This window comes from Canis aureus, chromosome 1 (assembly GCF_053574225.1).
Source record: "Canis aureus isolate CA01 chromosome 1, VMU_Caureus_v.1.0, whole genome shotgun sequence".
Classification (NCBI taxonomy): domain Eukaryota; kingdom Metazoa; phylum Chordata; class Mammalia; order Carnivora; family Canidae; genus Canis; species Canis aureus.
This window is the reverse complement of record NC_135611.1, coordinates 23,915,930-23,935,336: the sequence shown is the minus strand read 5'-3', so window position 1 is coordinate 23,935,336 and position 19,407 is coordinate 23,915,930. Positions and strand designations below refer to the sequence as shown.

Here is a 19,407-nt window from a genome sequence, read left to right as displayed (position 1 = left end):
CCTCCCCACGCTTCTCACTCCTGCCCTCCTTGCTCCAGCTCACGCCATCCACACCTTCCACCTCTCCGGCTCTCCAGGTTGCAGCTGCTTCTCTACATGGTAGCAAAGAGTAAGGAATTGTGTTTTTTTAACATAAAGGAGATAATGATGTTCCTTTTTTTTTTCAGCTCTCCAGCTTTACATCACTATTAAGATAAATCCAAAGTGCTATTCTTCTCACAGAAGGCTTTATGGTAGAGCACCATTATTCCTGTACATAGGAATCCACACAGATGGTACCTCTTCCAGCCATGCCAACTGCTTTGATCTGATGATGAGATGTGACCCAAGCCCACTTAAGTGCATCCTTGTGCAAAGAACATTAGAGAATGTTAGGGAAAACATTCACCCCAGTGAAAGACCCCTATTCTAGAGGCATATCTATCATAAAAGAATTCTGCATTATAATAGCAATAGGAATGCAACATATAGGATTATATAAACCTGACTTTGTAAAAGTTCTAAGTTTTCCGGTTACCTGTTTAAGACAACCTAAAGTGAAAACATTGGTAGTGAAGTCATGCACAGGTTACCTCTAATAATTCGAGGCATACATAGAAGAGCATTCGAAAGGCCTAAGGAACCAAGAGACAAAGAGATAATGGATATTTACTGCAATAGATGGCCCATGTCATGCTCCAAAGAAAAAAAAATTAAATGTTACTTCTAGCATCTGTTAAAAACTTTTCTACATTCTTGGGGTGCCTGAGTGGCACAATTGGTTAGGTATCTGACTCTTGGTTTCAGCTTAGGTCTGATGTCAGGGTCATGGGCTCGAGCCCTGTGTCAGGCTTCACACTCAAGACTCAAGAGTCTGCTTGAGATTCTCTCTCTTCCTCTGCCTCTCCCCCCAACCCCACTCGCTCTAAAATAAAAACAATTCTTTTTTTTTAAATAGAGGGGATCCCTGGGTGGCTCAGCAGTTTAGCGCCTGCCTTTGGCCCAGGGTGCAATCCTGGGTCCCGGGATTGAGTCCCGCGTCGGGCTCCTGGCATGAAGTCTGCTTCTCCCTCTGCCCGTGTCTCTGCCTCTCTCTCTGTCTATGTCTATAATGAATAAATAAATAAAATCTTAAAAATAAAAAAAAAATAAAAAAAAATAGAGCATGAGTTCCCTCTCACCATTTCTACCCTGCCATCTCCTCATTCGCTCCCATCCAGGTGTTCTGGCCCCCATTCCAGTTTGTTGTACACATCACCTATGTTCCTTCTCCCTGCAGTAACCTCGTATGTACGTATCACTTCACTCAGGTCTCTGCTCTAAGGCATCCCGGGGAGGCCTGCTCCCAACTTCTCCTCTACCTCTTTATACCAATACAGTATTGAATATTCATTCATTTATGGTCTACCTTCCTTTTTAAGGAGTTTTTTATTTAAATTCAATTTAGTTAACATATATTATTAGTTTCAGGGGTAGAATTTATTGATTCATCAGTTGCTTATAACACCCAGTGATCATTACATTAAGTGCCCTCCTTAATGCCCAGCACCCTATTACGCCATCCCTCCCACCCACCTCCCCTCCAGCAACCCTCTGTTTCCTAGAGTTCAGAGTCTCTTATGGTTTGCCTTCCTCTTTGTTTTTATTTTATTTTTCTTTCCCTTCCCCTATGTTCATCTGTTTGTTTCTTAAATTTCCCATGTAAGTGAAATCATATGGTATTTGTCTTTCTTTAACTGACTTGTTTTGCTTAGCATAATGCCCTTTAGTTCCATCCATGTCATTGCAAATGGCAAGATTTTATTCCTTCTGGTGGCTGAGTAAAATGCCAGTGTGTGTGTGTGTGTGTGTGTGTGTGTGTGTGTACCCCACATCTTCTCTATCCATTCATCTATTGACCAGACATCTGGTCTACATTCTTCACTTTAACATCAGTTCCACAAGGGCAAGAGCTTTGCTGTTGTAATGAATCTGAATAAATGAATGAAACAATGAATGAATGAACACGCAAGCTGTGGGTGAGCTGCTCATTTCTTTCTCATCCTGATTCTGCGTGACTGGTGATGTCTTCTTTGCCAGTCTTGTTCACCCTCCGTGCCTCTATATTTGTATTTGCGAGATGAAGGGAAATGTCAGGCCAAGGGGTAGGGAGATTTTCAGTGGCAGGCCTGTTGGGTCCCTCCCCTCCACATCGCTTGGGCAGCTGGCTGCTTCGTTCATGTATCTGAGGAGCCTGTTGCCAGGCAGGGTGGGAAGCTGGACTGCAGGCAGGTGATGACTACTGCCGGCTTCTCTCCCTTTACCCCCGGGAAGAAAGGCTAGCTCGAGCCACGCGGCAAACAAACACAAAGTCAGCAATGCTCTCTTCTGGCTTTGCACCTTTTCTATGCCTTACCCCTCTACTCTCACTCCTCCTACCAGCAACTTAATGGAATCCTGATGCCCTGTTTTCTCATTCTAAGAAGGCGAGTTAGAAAAATTAACGTATTCACAAGTATTCAGCATAAAGTTATTTCTCTTCCAAGTGTCTTTGCATGGAGTTGTAGGAGGAGCAGTGTCCTTGGACCCTAGAACCATGGACATTTCTGTCTCACTCTGGTTCTTTTCTAGCTTTGTGAGCCTGGGCAGGTATCTCTACCTTTCTGAGCCTCAGAAAGGGGACATCTGCAACTCAGAAGGGGGACATCTGCAACATGGGGACCTATCACATGTTGTTGAGTGGGCAGTTCAACGGGGTGACATGCAGAAGGCACCTACCACAAGGACTTCACAGCAGAAAACTATGGTAGCAAGCAGGCAGTAGACGGTCAACGATACCTTGGCTCCCCGTGTCTTTCTATAATCCTTGCAATTCATTCTGTGTACATTTCTGTTCAAATGAATGGCCCATCTTGCCTCTGAGCTTGGAAATGGGAACTGCTGGAAATGAGGCTGAGACAAATGGAAAACAAGAGTGGGAACATTAATACCTCTACAACCGGGACCCATCTTAGCAAAGACTGCAGCCTGTACACTGTTTGCGGCCCCATTCACTCAGGTTGGAGGAGCTTTGAACCCATGGCCGGGGTGCTTTCTTCCTCTACCTGCTGTGATTTCCCTCCAGGAGCAGGGTCTGATCCGGACTGCGTGTCCCTAACTGTAACCCCAGCCTGGCTCTGGTGGGGGTGGCTCCCTCCTCCTCTTCCTCACTGCTGACTCCCTTCCCTTGCTGGAGGGTCTGGGTGGAAGTGGGGAATCCAGCTCACCCACGATGATGACATACATCCGGCCTGTGAGAAATGGGGCAGGATGAGCCCACTGTCAGCCTGCCCTTCATGCCGCTCAGCTCTGTCTTACTTCTCATGTTTTGAGCTCCGTTGTGGGAATGTGGGGTGGGGCAGGAGGGGGCACTGCTCAGGGAAAGGTGGAGTCTTGCCAACCCTTCTCCTTGATTATGGGGTTTGTCAGCAATGGAAAACCCGTGTGGAAAGGCCAAGAATCTGTAGCTTCCTGTCCGTGGGTGGACAAAGGGGTTTTGTTTACCTGGGAGAACTAGTCCTAGGGCCTCTGGCAACAGAAGTTCCAGGGCACAGTTACTCTGAGACGTCTGATTCAAACTAGGGGCTGGGAAGGCCCTGGGTCTACCGGAGAAGGGGAGGCTGTCCCCTGGGGCAGGATGAAGGGTTGGGATTCTCCCCAAGGAGAGGAAGGAGAAAGGCCGAAAGCAGAGTCTTCTGTGTCCTGCTATGTCAGTCTCATTTCCACCTGAGAGACTTTGCATGTTCTCTCCTTGGAATGTTCCCCCTCCTAAATCTCCACGGCTTCTTCCTCACTTCATTCAGCGCTTGTCCAAAGGACACGTTATCTGGGAGGCCATCCCGGAGCCCCTCTCTCTACTTATGTTGAAATATTATCTCCAAGTGTTCTACTTGGCATATTCAACAAGTCTATGAGACGCTAAGTTAGTGTGTGACAAATTAAAAAAAAATGAATATTTTACCAGGAGTTCCCCAGCTGCTAAATGTATCTTGTTGGTGATCGATTTCTAGGATATACAACAGCTACCGGGGTTCAGAATGAATCATAATAGGGGCACCTGGGCAGCTCAGTCAGTTGAGCATCTGACTCTCGATTTTTGTCTCAGGTCATGATCTTGGGGTTGTGAGATCAAGCCTCACATCAGGCTCTGCACTTGGTGTGGAGTCTGCTTAGGATTCTCTTTCTCTCTCTCCCTCTGCCCCCTTCCCCTGTAAAAACAACAACAATAAAAACCCCACAAGAATAAACTGTAATAACCAAGCAACCCGTTGGCCGAAGTTTCATTTGGCCAAAAGGAATAATACTCAGATGAGGCCCGACAAGAGTGGCCTCTTGTCGTGAACTGATGCTATTTATTTCAGATGTTTGAGGATTTCCTCTCACATCCTCCATATCTGTGGGGTTACATACAGCCTGCTGTTTTGTAAAGCGATTAATCTAGTGTGAAAGGAATCGCAGTTATGATTTCTCTTCTACTTTGAAACCTCCTTCTCCAAACAAAATGATGAAGATCACCATTAGTGGGACAGGATTCACTTTTTAAACTACAGGCACATGGCAAGCTCAGGTGGAGTGGAAACCTTTTGCTTTAACCACCCATGTATGTTTTAAGGAACTTAAAAAAGAAATTCCGTAGAAATATTAATTGTTGTGTCTGTTTGCCTTATCAGGCTTAGGCGATTTCTAACTAATTGAATTGGGAGATTGTTCCACTTTGGTGGAGAGAAAAAGCAGGCAAACCGGCCACGTCTAGCTCTTTCATGGATCCCATTTATGAAGCTGTGATTGGCTTAACCACAGAGCCAAGCACGTCCGGACTCATTCAATTGCCATCAAAATACTTCCTGAGCACCTACCACGTGCCAAGCTTCTCTCGGGGATTTAGCAGTGGCGAAAGAGAAAAACACGTCTGCCTTCATGGAGCTTTCGTTCTTGTGGGGGAGACAGGCGATGCCAAAATAAAGTATATGGTATGTCAGAAAACAACACGTACTGTGGTTAAAAAAAATTTAAAAAAGGCAGAACAGGGAGATGGAGGATGCAGTGGAAAATGGGGTTGTCGGGGTCGTTCTTGGGTGACATTTGCACAAAGATTAAAGGAGGTCAGAGGGCTAGCTAGTGGAGGGGCCTGCGGAGCAGAGAGAACGGCCGGGGGGGCCCGAAGCATGTTTGAAGAACGGCAAGGAAATCGCTGTGTCTGGACCACAGTGAGCTAGGGAGGGAGTCGGAAAGGAAAGGGGGATCCTGTCTCCCAGGGCCTGTGCCCTTTGGAAGGACCTTTGTGCTTTGTTCAGAGTGAAAGCCGAGGTCCGGGTTTCACTGAGGAGTGACAAGACGTGCCCACAGTGCGAAAGGATTCCTGAACCGGGTTCTTTGACAGCCTACGTTATGTTAGTCACAACATCCGAATCCAAAAAGAGGGGCTTGGAGATCAAGTCATCCTCAGGTGTAGCTGGGAACCTGATGCGAGTCCCTATCCATGTTGCTAAGGGCCACCACCCTTTAAAGCCTCGGGGTTTCACCTTGGGAATGCTAAAGACCAATTGCCTCCAGGCCGATGCTCAAGGAGCAGTAGAGGTAAGAGCCCAGGAACAATTTTGGCTTCACCAGGTCAAGATTCTTCACCCCCACTTTTGCATCTCTGCTTGAAGGAAGAGGGTGAGCCTCAGCCTAGGACCTTCACACCAATGCCCTGCTGGTAAATTCCTGGTCACAGCAAACCTCGCCTAGAGAATCTTCTGCTAAGATTTCCTGAGTCATTTTTCTCTCCTAAACTTCTGGTGTTGCCGCAGTTGTTCATTTCATGGTTCACGATCTGCTATTTCTGTAAAACCAGGGGCACTTTGTTTAACAGGAATTTTTTTTTTTCTATTTTAAGATTTGAGAAGCAGCCTGGGAGATGTTTGGAAGCAAAATGTGGATGTTGGAATCACTGGGGTTTTTGATTTGTCACGAAGAAAAAAGGTAATGAGTCCTGGCCAGACCTTTCGGACAAGTGGGATGGGGCAGGATGACCTATTTTGGGTGTCCTCAGTGAGACGGAGGAAGAAGGGATCTATCTGAAAACTTCAGGAAATGGGAATGTGCTGGGGCAGATTCATCATATGACACCAGCTCACCCATCTCCTGTGTCCGCCCTGGAGGGCCCGGGGGGCACTCCCTTCACCAAGTTTGGGCACGATGCATTTGTGGGGGGAGGCCCAACCTCCATGGAAAGCTCCGTGGTGGCTCTTGTTTCTGCACCGGGAGTGACAGTGGGGACTGCTATCATCACCCGGGCTCCCTGACTTAAGTGGGGCTGATGGAACCTGGGAGCAGGAGGTGGTATTTAACTGTCAAAGACAAGGCGGGTGGGTGTGGCTCCTGAAAGGGTTAGTAGAGCCAAAGTAGAAATCAGAATAGCATGGCCACCAGGACATGGCATCGGCGGGGTGATCCGGATATTCCTCGAAAACTGAAACAGATGGGCAGGCTACTAAAGGCTTACCTGATTTGCATGGATGGAAAAGCTCTGGGTGGGGTGAGGATTGATAGAATGTCGTGGGCCCTAAGACAATATCTGGACTTGAGCTAGTTCTTAGACCCAGAGGCCCTTGAATGATAGGGCGGAGAAGTCCCATTGAGGAAATCTGCTGCAAAGCCAACAGTTTACACTGCCAGCCTTCCTCCTAACCTTCTCTCAAGAGCTCATCAGGGGGATCGCACGCGTGGGGAGAAGGATGGACCCAGACTTTTGGAAAGTAGTGAACACTGGAGACCCAAAGCGCCACCCAATCAGGTGATCAATGGAGTTTGTCCCTGGGGGTCCCCCCCTGACCCACTCTGTGGTTATTTCTGCAAATCTAAAGACCGTAGTTGTAGAAAAATATATCACCAAGTAGCAGCACCCCATATTGGTTAGATGCTAAAAGCATCTCTTTTTTTCAGGTTCCTAAATGCTGATTTTACCCAGCGCTCGGAGGGAGCACCGCCAATACCTAGAGGCCGCTCCCAGATGGCTGTGTCTCGGGGCCGTGTCTGCAGGGGGCGACCACTCTGGCCGCCTAGCTGGTGGCTCACAAAGCCGAGCACGCTGCAGAGCTGAGCATGACACGTGCGCCGCAGCAGACCGGGAAGGACGGGGAGGAGGGAACGGGTCCCGGTTTTGCCATGACTTGTGCGTGCGTTGCCGGGCAAGTCGCTGTGTCCTTCTGAGCCTTGGTTTTCTCAACCTCCAGAAGAAACTTTGGGCTGGAAGCCGGGGATTCTCAACCTTGGCTGCATGTTGGAGTCGCTCCGGGGACCTCAACATTGCTCATAACCTCGGCTCTCCACTAGAGATTTTGATTTAATCGTTTCGGGTTGGGGGCGTCTGTTGTTTTTGACACATCCTTGGGCAGTTCAAATGCGCATCCAGAAGCCTCCTACCTGCTCCGAGCGGCCGAGCCTCCCCACGATGTTCCTCATCCCGGATAGAAAGAGGCTCTGACACATTTGAAGTCAAAGCTCCGAAGGGCGGGATCCCTGGGTGGCTCAGCAGTTTAGCACCTGCCTTTGGCCCAGGGTGTGACCCTGGAGTCCCGGGATCGAGTCCCGTGTTGGGCCCAGCATGGAGCCTGCTTCTCCCTCTGCCTGGGTCTCTGCCTCTCTCTCTCTCTCTCTCTCTCTGTGTCTATCATGAACAAATAAATAAATAAATAAATAAGATAAGATAAAATAAAATAAAATAAAATAAAATAAAAATAAAAATAAAAAAAGCTCCGAAGGGCCTTTGGAGGAACAAAACCTGCAAACCCCTACTCCCCAAATTAAAATCTGCAACGTTCCCGCGTTGAGGGAGACGTCTGACTGGCCAGGCTACGGAGACGTCGGTCTGGGGACTAACTCGACTATTTGTCCCAGCCGTTTCGATGACATTTTGGAGGGCTGATCAACGACGCGTCCACTGCGTCTGCCTGTGTCCTAGACACAGGCCCACGTCTGTCCTTGTGTTTAATACGGGCCTCACCATCCCACCACAGCTGTGCGGATCCGCCTCCTCGGGGCGCTCTCGCCTCCGTGTCGTGTTCTTATCTTCGGCTCCGGTAGCCTTTGCAAAGGGTTGCTCCTATCCCGCGAGCGGGATATTTGTTGTGGTTTGTGAGCCTGAAGCAACCACAAGCTCCCCCAGTGCCCTCCAAGATGCCACGGCGTCTTCTCCCTGCCCCCCCCCCCCCCCCCGTTTCCTTACCTTTTAAAGGCTCAGCCCCGAAGTGTCTTCTGGGTGAAATGTTCTATAATTTTGCATCTCACAGGAAGCTCCTTATTCATTTTGACTTTACTTTCTTATGGGGCGTCGGATGAGAAAGTGGCCCAGGCTCATTATTTTGCATGTGGCCGTCGGTCTCCCCAGCACCGTTTATTGAAGACCCTGCCTTGTCCCCATCGTGTGTCCGGAACTGCTCCACGCTAATGCAATTCTGCTGAAACCTGGCTCATCCACCCAGAATGCAAAGCTGAGCTACTTTAAAAAAAATTATTTATTTATTCATGAGAGAGAGGCAGAGACCCAGGCAGAGGGAGAAGCAGGCTCCACTCAGGGAGCCCGATGCAGGACTCGATCCCAGGACCCCGGGGTCACGCCCTGGGCCGAAGGCAGATGCTCAACGGCTGAGCCCCCCAGGCGCCCCCTGAGCTCCTTTTCTAAAGCCAACTGGACTCCAAGCTGCTGCAAACCGATCGTGCTCATGGATAGCCGAGGCGGGTCCCTGAGGAACATCTCCCCAACTTGGTCAACCTTAAAACAATGGTGGCCTTTTCCCCGGCAGGTCAGGGACAGGGAAACCCGGCTTTGAAGACCTTGGAGCAGGGACGGCTAGATGGCACTGTTGCCCCAGATTTCCAGGGAGCCTCCCTCTGCAGACGCTGCTGGAGGAGCTGAGCCATTAATGTCCACGGTACCGGCCTCGACCAGCGGAGGATGTGTCATCCCCCAGCAGCCCCGGGGCCCGGAGGTGGCTCAGACGCTCCGCTGCCGCCCGGTCCTCCCCCGGACGAAAATGTCTTGTGCGCGTGGCCCGTCCCCCCCGCAGCTTGGTCCCACACCAAGGCACCGTAAGAGGGTTAGTGGGATCCGTCCCAGTCGTGGGTTCGGACGCCGCTCTCTCAGCCGTATGACCGTGTTTCGCAGGGCTTCGCCCGGGAGCAGAGGGCGGTGGCTGCGGGGCTGCGGGTGGACCGGGCGCCGCCGGGCCGGGGTGACTTCGCGTCCCCACCGTGTCGCAGGGGCCACCACCGGCTGCACACGTGCGGGTCGCGCTCCAAATCCCTGCGGTGCTTGCGGGGCTGGTGAACGGGGCCCAGGGTCATGGGGGCAGGTGGTGGGGGGGCTCCTTGGCCTCCGGGAGCCCCCGGGGTCTGTCCCTCCATCGCGAGGCCCACGTGTCCCCGGGGCACTGCGCTCTGCTTCCTGCACCCCCAGGTGTGCGGCCCTCGTCACCAGCCGCCCCACTGCGCCCGGGGCCCACTCCTCTCTGATGACAGAGCCTCAGGGGACAGGGCCCCGCTCCCGCTCTGGCTGAGCCCTCAGGACCTTTGTCTCCACACACGCTGGGCCCTGTCTGGCCGGCGGTGGCCAGTGGCCAGGTGGCCAGGTGGTGGCCCGTCCGGGAGGCAGTGGCCTCGCCCCCCACCCCGGCCTATCCTGCCCTCCGGGTATCACGAAGTCGCCTACACCTGGGAGAGCGTCCCCAGGCCAACCCCTCTGGTGCGCGGTTCACAGACAGTCCTCTTCAGTCGGCACCAGCGGGGCCCAGCGGGCGGGCTGCGGGGGGCGCAGGGTCGGGGTGCGGCCCGGGGAGCAGAGCCTCTCCCCTCCTGGCAGGGAAAGCCAGGCCCTGGACCAGAGCCCCGCCCCCAGGGCTCGGGGACAGCTGGAGAGGAGCCACCGTGGGGTCCCCACGGAGTCCTGCTGCCTCCCGAGGCTCTGGGCCTTGCCATCTGCTGAGGCCTCCCGAGCGGGGCCCTAATTAGGCCGCATCTGGCCGCCCCCCCAACCCTGTGCCCCCGACCCCAGGCAGGACTCCGCTCCCCCAGCTGCGAGTCCCCGGGGCTCTGAGCAGCTGCTTGGCTCGTTATTGGACTGCAGGGTCCCCAGGTGGCCGCCACACTCTGGAAGTGGGTGGGGGGGGCGAGGGGCACCAAGGCACTGGGGTCTGAGGGTGGCAGAGGGAGGACGCAGCCCGCAGAGTGTGAGCCGTCGTGCAGAGGCCCGGGCGGGCCGAGGAGCCGGGTCCCTAACCTGCAGTGGGGGAGTAGCTCCCTGTTCCCACCGGGGGCCCAGCCCGAGGGAACCCCCTGTGCCCCCCAGGGTGCCCCATGCTCCTGCCCTGTGCTTCCCACCCAGCGACGGGCGACACCCCCTGCCCTGGAGAACAGGGCCTCAGAGCCCTCCTGCTGGGGACAGCGTCCAAGCCACGCCTGCAGGCGGGTCCGTGTCGGCAGGTGTCCAGCTCCCTGGGGCCCCCAAACCGTGGCAGGTGTCAGGCGCCCGCCCCTTCTCAGCACGTTCCAGGCCTGGTCTGGGGGTCAGCGGTGACAGGAGGCCAACGGGAGGAGCCCTGGGCAAAAGCCACGGGAAGCTGCACGGAAGGTGGGATCCTCCTCGAGGGGTCGTGCTGGCGAAGGGCGCTCGCTCCGGCCCATGTGCGCCGTCAGCGTGGACCCCGCTTCCCAGGAACCCGAGTGGAGCCACGGGGACACTGAGTCCCGTGGGCTCCCCCCTTGTGGAGCAGGACTGTTTGAAGCAGTGGGATTGTGGGGTGTCGGGGGGCGTCCCTGGGTCAGAAGGCCGTGGGGTTTGGCTTCAGGCCTGTTGCAGCCGTCCGAGGGCCGCGGGCTCGGGGCTGGGCCGGGTTCCCCGGGGAGGCCAGGACAGCGCTGCCTTTTCCCCTAAGGTCTCTGGGGGCATCAGAAGTTAGGGGTTTGCGTTCTGCGTTGGGGTCAGCCGGGCTCAGAGGGGACGGCTTCCTCCGTCCTCTCTCCAAGGCCGTCGGCTCAGGGGTGGCCAAGTGGGGGGCAGCCCTTCCCAGACTCCGGTCCCACAACCCGGGCTTCAGAAGGGGGGCCGTGCAGAGGGCACGAGGGCATGGGAGCCGCGGGGAGAACAAGACGGGGGCAGGCGGGGAGCTCAGCCCAGGGCGGGACCCCAGGGTCCCGGGATCAAATCCTGCATCAGGGTCCCCACAGGGAGCCTGCTTCTCCCTCTGCCTGGGTCTCTGCCTCTCTCTCTGTGTCTATGTCTTTCATGAATAAATAAATAAAATCTCAAAAAAAAAAACAAAAAAACCTGCCAAGTCCTTAATTGGAGCCTGCGGCTCCTGTGAGGGCTTGGGGGCCTGGAGCGCTGATCTCTGCGGTGGGCGCCCCGCCGGTGCCCGGGAGATGGATCCCGGCTTGGCCCCTCTGGTGTGGGCAGCCCCGGGGTGCGGCACCGCTCCTAGCTCCGAAGGGAGCACTGCCTCCCTGACCTGACCCCGCTCTGGCCCTGCCCCCTGGAACTGCACGGACACTGCCCGTCCCCTCTGCAGATGACAGCCGGGGGGCGGGGGGGTGGTATCACAGTCCCCAAGTCCTCCGTCACCCGGGAGCAGGGCTGGCGAGGAGTCCCTCCCGTCCCCAGGGCCTCAGCACGGCCGCCAAGGACCCCGCAAGGATGGCAGGAACCCTTGCCACGCAGCCGGGACAACAGCTTCATCCAGGAGCTTTTTTTTTTTTTTTAAGATTTTATTTATTTATTCATGAGAGAGAGACAGAGAGAGGCAGAGACCCAGGTCGAGGGAGAAGCAGGCTCCCTGCGGGGACCAGGTGCGGGACTCGATCCTGGGACCCCCGGGTCACGGCCTGGGCTGAGGGCAGGTGCTCCACCCCTGAGCCCCCAGGGCCCCCACCCAGGAGTTCTGGCACAGCTGGGGGAGGGGGAGGCCAGGTGAGGGAGCAGCCACAGCCCCCGAGGGCAGGGGTGTCCCCGGGCCCAGAGCCACGGGAGGCCCCGGATGGCCGGGCACTGAGGGGCGCTGCCTGCTGCGGGACTCCGCGCTCCCGGGGAGCTCCCCAGGGCCCTGGTGCAGGAAGCGGGCGAGGCCGAGCCTGTGAATGAGGAGGAGTGTTTGCCTGAAGTCGGGTCCCCAGGGGATATGGGTTGGGGGGGTTTCTTTCTCTTTCTTTCTTTCTTTCTTTCTTTCTTTCTTTCTTTCTTTCTTTCTTTCTTTTCTTTTTTTCTTCCTTCTTCTTTCCTTCCTTGTTTCTTTCTTTTTCTTTCTTTTCTGTCTTTCTTTCTTTGTTACTTCCTTCCTTTTTTCTTTTTTCTTTCTTTCTTTCTTTTTCTGTCTTCTTTGTTTCTTCCTTTTTTCTTTCTTTCTCTTTTTTCTCTTTCTTTCCTTTTTTCTGTTTTCCTTTTTCTCTTTCTTTCTTTCTCTTTCTTTTTCTTTCTTTTTTCTGTCTTCTTTATTTCATCCTTTTTTTCTTTCTCTTTTTTCTCTTTCTTTCTTTCTTTCCTTTTTTCTATTTTCCTTTTTTCTGTTTTCCTTTTTTCTTTCTTTCTTTCTTTCTTTCTTTCTTTCTTTCTTTCTTTCTTTCTTTCTTTCTTTCTTCCTTCCTTCCTTCCTTCCTTCCTTCCTTCCTTCCTTCTTCCTTCTTTCCTTCCTTCCTCCCTTCCTTCCTTCCTTCCTTCCTTCCTTCCTTCCTTCCTTCCTTCCTTCCTTCCTTCCTTCCTTTCTCTCTCTCTCTCTCTCTCTCTCTCCTTTCCCAGCAGACTGCCCCTTTGCTCTGGTGATTGTGCTCTTCTTATTTTCCTTGGGAAATTGCCCTCCTGCATGCATGTGGCTGGGCCGTCAGTGCCATGACCCCAGCAGCCCCTTTCCCAGAGGGGGGCACATCAGACAAACGTGGCGACTTGGGCAGAGTTGCTGAGGGACACATGGTCGCTGGAACTGACTCCGATGATGGCCTTTCCCTACAGAGGCAGTGTTCGGGTTCTCCGCTGACATCCCTGCAGCTGCTCTGATTCTGGGGTTTTCCAAGACCCTGCTGTTCACCCTCCTCTTTTTACTATTATCGCAAGCACTTCCCAGAATCCCTCCCATGAAGTCCTTTCTTGCTCAGGTTACCTAAGGTCTATTTTAATTACATACAACCAAAAAATGATGTGCAGTCTTTACCTGTATTTCTTAGAAGTGAGAGGAAACCACCTGGCTTGGTGGGAATCTATCAAATATTGACTCTAAAGCCAGCACATCAGTTATCCCTCTATGTTTGTGTCTTCACAATATTGGAAGCACAGTGAATTACTGCCAACCTGGCAAGTAAGCTCCCCTTGGTGTGCTGAAGGGACCTATTCTGATTGCTATGGAGTTTCAAAATCTGTGATGCAAATGAGCGTATGGGAATCAGGTCTGGAAAAACCACTTTTATGTGATGACTGTGATTTGGTCATATCAAAATGGGCACATCAAAATATAAAAATAGCTTTTTCATCTCCTAGAAATGTGAACCATGAACATCTCTAAGCCTCATCCTATTCTTGGGTTTGACCTTACTGCACCTCTAAAATTCACTCAGAAATGGAAGATGAAGATGAACATCAGGAAGTCAGTGTGGTTATAATTATATTAGTGGCACTTTAGAAAAATTTCTATTTTTTTTAGACAAATTTCTTTAAATTGCTTTACACAAATGTCAAAATATCTTCAAAGCAGTTGCATCAAAATATCATGTATCTGATTTCTATATGTACATTTGAGTCATAAAAATGTGCCAAAAATATGGGTTTTTCTGCAAGAAGAGGATCCCTTCCATCATCACGCACTACTTTTCAGATGGACAGAATTGAGTTTATCAAGAGCATTTATGTTCAGTAATTCAACTAGTTAAGAAAACTCTTCTTCATGTAACTCATTCAGTCCATGTTTACCCACATTGTCCACAATGAGAGTTTGACAGTAGCTTCTTGAAATCTCAACCCAGGAAAATATTGGCTTCCCTCATAGCTTCTCAGCACAGAAACAAGGTTAGTTTGGTAAAGCTTGTTTCATAAAAATCATGGTGGCACAAGTAATTATTTCAATCATTCTCATTTAAATATTAAAAGATATCAACATTTTAAAAAATTGGCCAGGTCCTAGTTTCTAATAGGGAAACCGTAGGAGGAGGGACCCTTGAAAGACCGCTGACTGGCTGCCCTTCTCAACACTTGAAGCTGCCAGCATGATAGTCTCCTGATGGGTCTGGCCACATAGCCATTCACCCTCAGATGTGTCCGCCTTTGCTATGGAGGGCGGGGGGCAGACAATATGATGGAATACTCCGTGAGTTTCATACTTACGGCCTTAAACTTTTAAAGATAAATGAGTTTCCAGAAAATGTTACAAAAATCATTCATCTTTGAACAGCTGACTCTGCATTGGTTGGTTTCAGGAGTGCAAATTTTGGAGGCAGAGTAAATGAAGTGTTTCATGTTTGGAAGTGTGATAGTTTTGCTCATGAAACTGAAGTTCAGAAAGGCTTGATCAAAAATAAGGAATGCCCAGAACAATTTCTCATCCCAAATTTGGCTCTCCTTGCTAACCAAGAGTTTGAGATTACTTACGTGATACCATTGTCCAAAACAGAAAAGCCTCCAAAGGAGTCCATGAACTGGTTATTTTCCAGATGAAACCTGATGGGCCAGCTCCGCGGGGTGACACATTAAGAGGGAAGTCACTGCCCTTTAGATTGAAGACACATAAAACCAACTGGTGTTCTCTGCCCAGAATATGGAGCAACCAGCAGAGCTCGTGTTCTTTGGTGCAATGAGTGTGGATAGTCGTGTAGCTGGGAGACATCAGTTTCATGAGAACCTCAGACTCATGGTGGCTGTTTGGGAAAATGTCAACTACGAAGTGTTACAGCAGAAGAAGCTTTGGATTCCTATGTCACCTCACTGCTGAAATAGTCTGCTACTGAAATATGAAGCATTTCATTAACTGCTCTAAAATGTGTCTGTTAAGGGGCTTTGATTCTCCCAAGAGATTCTCACTTTTATTTCGAGGAGGTGGTAGGTTAATTAGCTACGTCCCTTGCATTTTTGGAAGCCACCTCTGTCTTTTGTCAGCACCGCTTCAGGAGATAGTTCTGTTCATTTCCCCTATGACATTTGCGTATCTGTTAGAAATTGTTATCACTACTGCATGATCTTGATTTTTCTTTTGTTTCAGAATATCTCTTCTTCTCTATTTTGACAACCCTTTGCCTTATAACATTTTATTATATTCAAATGATGATGTCACATTTCCATGCTTGTGACAATATTTTAACCTTATTTGCACACAATGTCTATCTTTTCATCATGTCTGTTTTTCTGGTATTTTTAAACAATTTCTTTGCCCAGTTAAGTTTATTTTGTGATACCAAATGAGACTCACAAAAATTTAGATCAAATATATTTCTTTACTTTGGAAAAGTACAGTATCACCTGTGCCATCTGTACTAGTTATGGTTTTCACATTAATTATTAGTCGTTCTAACTTGGAAAATAATGTAATTAGGTCTTGGTATTAAAAAACTTTAGAAGACGTATTGGTTCATATGCTGAAGTGTGTTCATTTATAATTAATTTCCCTATTTTACTTCATTTTATTTTATTTTTTTTAAGTTTATGTATTTAGAGAAAGAGAGAGAGAGGGAGAAAGTGGGGAGAAGGGTTGGCAGGAAGGGGAGGGGGAAAGGGAGAGAGGGAATCTCAAGCAGGCTCCCTGCTGAGCCAGATGTGGGGCTCCATCCTATGACCTTGAGACCATGACCTGACCTGAAATCAAGAGTCAGATTCTCAACCAACTGAGCTACTGAGGTGTTTCAACTTCATTTTCCTTTTCTTTTGTTTTTTTTTTTCAACTTCATTTAAATCACAACTTAACAAAGATACTTGGACATCTCTTTGTTTTAAGGAGATCTTTATGGCTATGAAAATACTTGCAATAATAAAACTATATATCTGTAAAGAAATATTAGTGGTCTGGATATTTTAACTTTCACCTTTCTGTAATCCACCCATTTCTTTTTTTTTAATGGAGCATGTTCCTGTTCTCCAAAACATGGCTGCTTGTACCCCACACTTGCCTCTGTGAAATGGGTTGCCGTTTGCCTGAATGCATCTGAGCGGCCAGATGTTTTCCTGCCTCCTCACTTCCCTCATGTTTCAATTTCCTACTAACCGTATTTGTTCCAGCCTTCCCAGTTTGAAGATCACATTCCTTGATAGAGAAAGCAATATAGGAGGTAAATTGCCCTGGTTTCTCTGTTAGCTTTCACCATAACATCATTTGCCTGCAACAGGCCCTTCGTTCCTTCTGCTCTGACCCCAGTCCAAAGCCCCCTTACACCCATTTTAAGCCTCAGGCCAATTTGGCCTCTGTTTCTCTGGGACCATTAGGACTGGCTAATCTTCTTTGGTTTATAAATGCTTCTTTTCTTATTTCAGGAATTACTTTTTAAAATCTGGGATCATTAGAGAGCTGTCTGCATGGTTTGTTGTTGTTGTTTGTTTGCTTTTGGTTTGCTTTTTAAAGGATGCTTCCCCTTTTAATTCGTGAGCGATGTCATTTGTTGTTATGGACCGGATGCATGTGTTTCCTTAAAATTCATATGCTGAAATCTAATTCCCAAATTTGGAGATGCAGCCTTTGGGAGGTGATTTGGGACCAAATCACCTGGGTGGTTAGCTCACTCACTCTCTCTGTGCCACCCGAGGATGCAAGGAGAAGCTGGCAATCTGCAGCTCAGAAGGGGGATTTCCCCGAAAGCCCACCCAGACCATGCTGGTGCCCTGACCTCTGACTTCCAGCCTCTGGAACTGTGAGGAGTAGGTTTCTGTTGTTTACAAGCCACCTAGTCCCTGACTTGTTGTTACAGCAGCCCAGATGCATGAAGACATTTGTTATTGTTCAGGTAGGAGTCTTTCCTGTGAAACCTCTTTCTTCTTTTAGCCACTCTATCTTTGCAAGGGTCATACCTACCTTTTCTCTGAACTTTTGCAAATTATTTTCCCCTAAAATCTAGCTTTCATGTCTCATTATGGCCAGTGCTTCTGTTGGGGAGCAAGAATGTCCTGTCCCTTTCATGATCCTTCTAGCCAGACTGAGAATCAAAATGACATGAGACAGATTAACAGGAGAAAATAAAATTTAATAGTGTTCATACAGGGAATCCACACAGACATGGAAATCCCAAAGGCAGGCAAAATAAGGTGTATGTGTCATTCTGGACTAAGGAGAAGGGATAAGGGTCTGGAACTTCTTTTGAAGGAAAGAATGTAGTTCATGGGAAGATAAAAAATAAATGTTTTGTAGACAAATATTTTCTGGGCCCCTTGGAAACAATGGGACATAGAGGACTTTAACCAAACAGGCCTTGTTAGGTTCTTCTCTGTCTACCGTACCTAGTTTATATCATAGTATGGTTGTCTATGGTGTAATTCTCTTCCTGTAAATTCTCTTTAGGCAAATGAGGAAGAAGTAAAGAGCTCTTCCTCAATCTGCTGGGTTTGGCTGCTTTTTAACTCAAAACAATCTCCATGCTAGCTACAGTGGCCTATCTTGGGGTCACTCGGACCTCTTGGACTCCACCACTTTCTTCATTCTTTGGGTGTTAATAGTTCCACAATGATGATAGTCACTTTATATGACTATTTATTTGACTACACTAGGCTTTTGGGGCCTAAGGGTTAGGTTAGAAGCCTTCAAGTAGTAGCTGAAAGATGACGGGCCTCTGAATTTAGCAGATTTGGTTTCAAATCTCCATGGACCTGCTGATGATCTTAAATAGTCCCCTTGACCTGTCTGACTCCTAGGGTCAATCATATCGCTTTGCAGGGATGCTTTTAAAATCATTAAGAATGTCAAATTAGCTCAATAAATGGTACCCATTATTATTGCCTGAATAATGTTTTTGATCTTTAGGGATACTTTCCTGCTCCAGCATATGTGCCTGAGCTTTCTTTCCTTTCTCGCTTGGAGAAAAAAGCCTCATTAAAAGGCTGCTCTTGGGATCCCTGGGTGGCGCAGAGGTTTAGCGCCTGCCTTTGGCCCAGGGCGCGATCCTGGAGACCCTGGATCGAATCCCATGTCGGGCTCCCGGTGCATGGAGCCTGCTTCTCCCTCTGCCTGTGTCTCTGCCTCTCTCTCTCTCTGTGTGTGACTATCATAAATAAATAAAAATTAAAAAAAAATTTTAAAAGGCTGCTCTTGGTTGGGGCTGTTCCACACCTAAGGCAGGAAGATGCGGGCTACAAAGAAGACGAAAAAGTTGCTGGAGTCTAACAATTATAAGCTCCAATTCATTATGAGGAGCGGGGTACAATCAGACTTTGAAAATGGTCAGACATGGCAAAGCGAAATTGGTCATCCTGGCCAACAACTGCCCAGCCTGGAGGGAATCAGAAATAGAGTACTCCGCCACAGTGGCCAAAACTGGTGTCCATCACTACAGTGGCAATAATATTGAACTGGGCACAGCATGTGGGAAACACTGGAGAGTATGTACACTGGCTGTCATTGGTCCAGGTGATTCTGATATCATGAGAAGCCCGCCAGAACAGACGGGTGAAAAGTAAATCACGCAAAATTTTTCTTTAAGAAAACTGGCCAGAGCTTGTGAAAAAAAAAAAATGTGTGCACAAGTTGGGAGTGTGGATAAGTCAATCTACAAGAGGTAACAGTAGGGTTGAAATATAGACACATTGGTGGCAAAGAGCTACTAGCTGAGCACACAGGTTCTGAAAGCTAAAGTGAATGCCTTAAAATCTTTCTGGGCCACGTATTAGTTTTGTGATCTTCAGCCAAGGGCTGGAATGTGCTGCATTCCCATTTCTTTACCTACAAAACAGCCCTAACTCATTGATTTGTTCTAAAGATTTGAACAAGTAAATACATGTAATTGCTTAGACTATCACCTGGCACATAGTGCTTAATAATGTTAGTTTAGCCCTTATGATTATCACTGAGCACGTCATTATATGAAGACAGAGGCCCCAGCATTCCCATGCCAACCAGAGTATCTGAGATAACACTGAGAAACTCTCTCAGATAAACTGGGCTAAGGAGATGAGCAAAAGAAAGTCACTGAATAATGTTCATGAGAAAGCTTCAGTTGAGAAGTCCTTCCATCGGGAAACACGTAGACGCATCTGGAGGGAATGGATTCGAGTCATGATGCTGTAAGGGATGAGCTTATAAGGGCAGCTGAACATTTACCATCAGTTTTGGGGTACATCTTGCTGAATCACTGAGCCCCCATCTGAGCAGGCTAGCCAAGTGTCCCCTGCCCTTTTAGGGGACTGGAGGTGTACACCATTCTCTGACAAGATGGATTGTCAGTGAACCCGTGGGTAGGCAGCTACACACCTTATAAATCCTCCTTCCC

The 19,407-nt window shown here is 49.3% G+C and overlaps 1 long non-coding RNA gene and 2 pseudogenes across 1 annotated transcript; all 3 read left to right on the top strand.

Moving 5' to 3' along the window:
- Window positions 1-4,678: 4,678 nt before the first annotated feature.
- LOC144310957 (uncharacterized) lies at window positions 4,679-7,665 on the top strand. Its single transcript, XR_013376610.1, has 3 exons — window positions 4,679-4,967; window positions 5,876-5,961; window positions 6,925-7,665. It is a non-coding gene; the product is annotated as an uncharacterized LOC144310957 (long non-coding RNA).
- A 4,963-nt stretch (window positions 7,666-12,628) lies between these two features.
- LOC144281769 (protein NipSnap homolog 3A pseudogene) lies at window positions 12,629-15,563 on the top strand (annotated as a pseudogene).
- A 2,701-nt stretch (window positions 15,564-18,264) lies between these two features.
- LOC144281692 (large ribosomal subunit protein eL30 pseudogene) lies at window positions 18,265-18,598 on the top strand (annotated as a pseudogene).
- The last annotated feature ends 809 nt before the right edge of the window (window positions 18,599-19,407 follow it).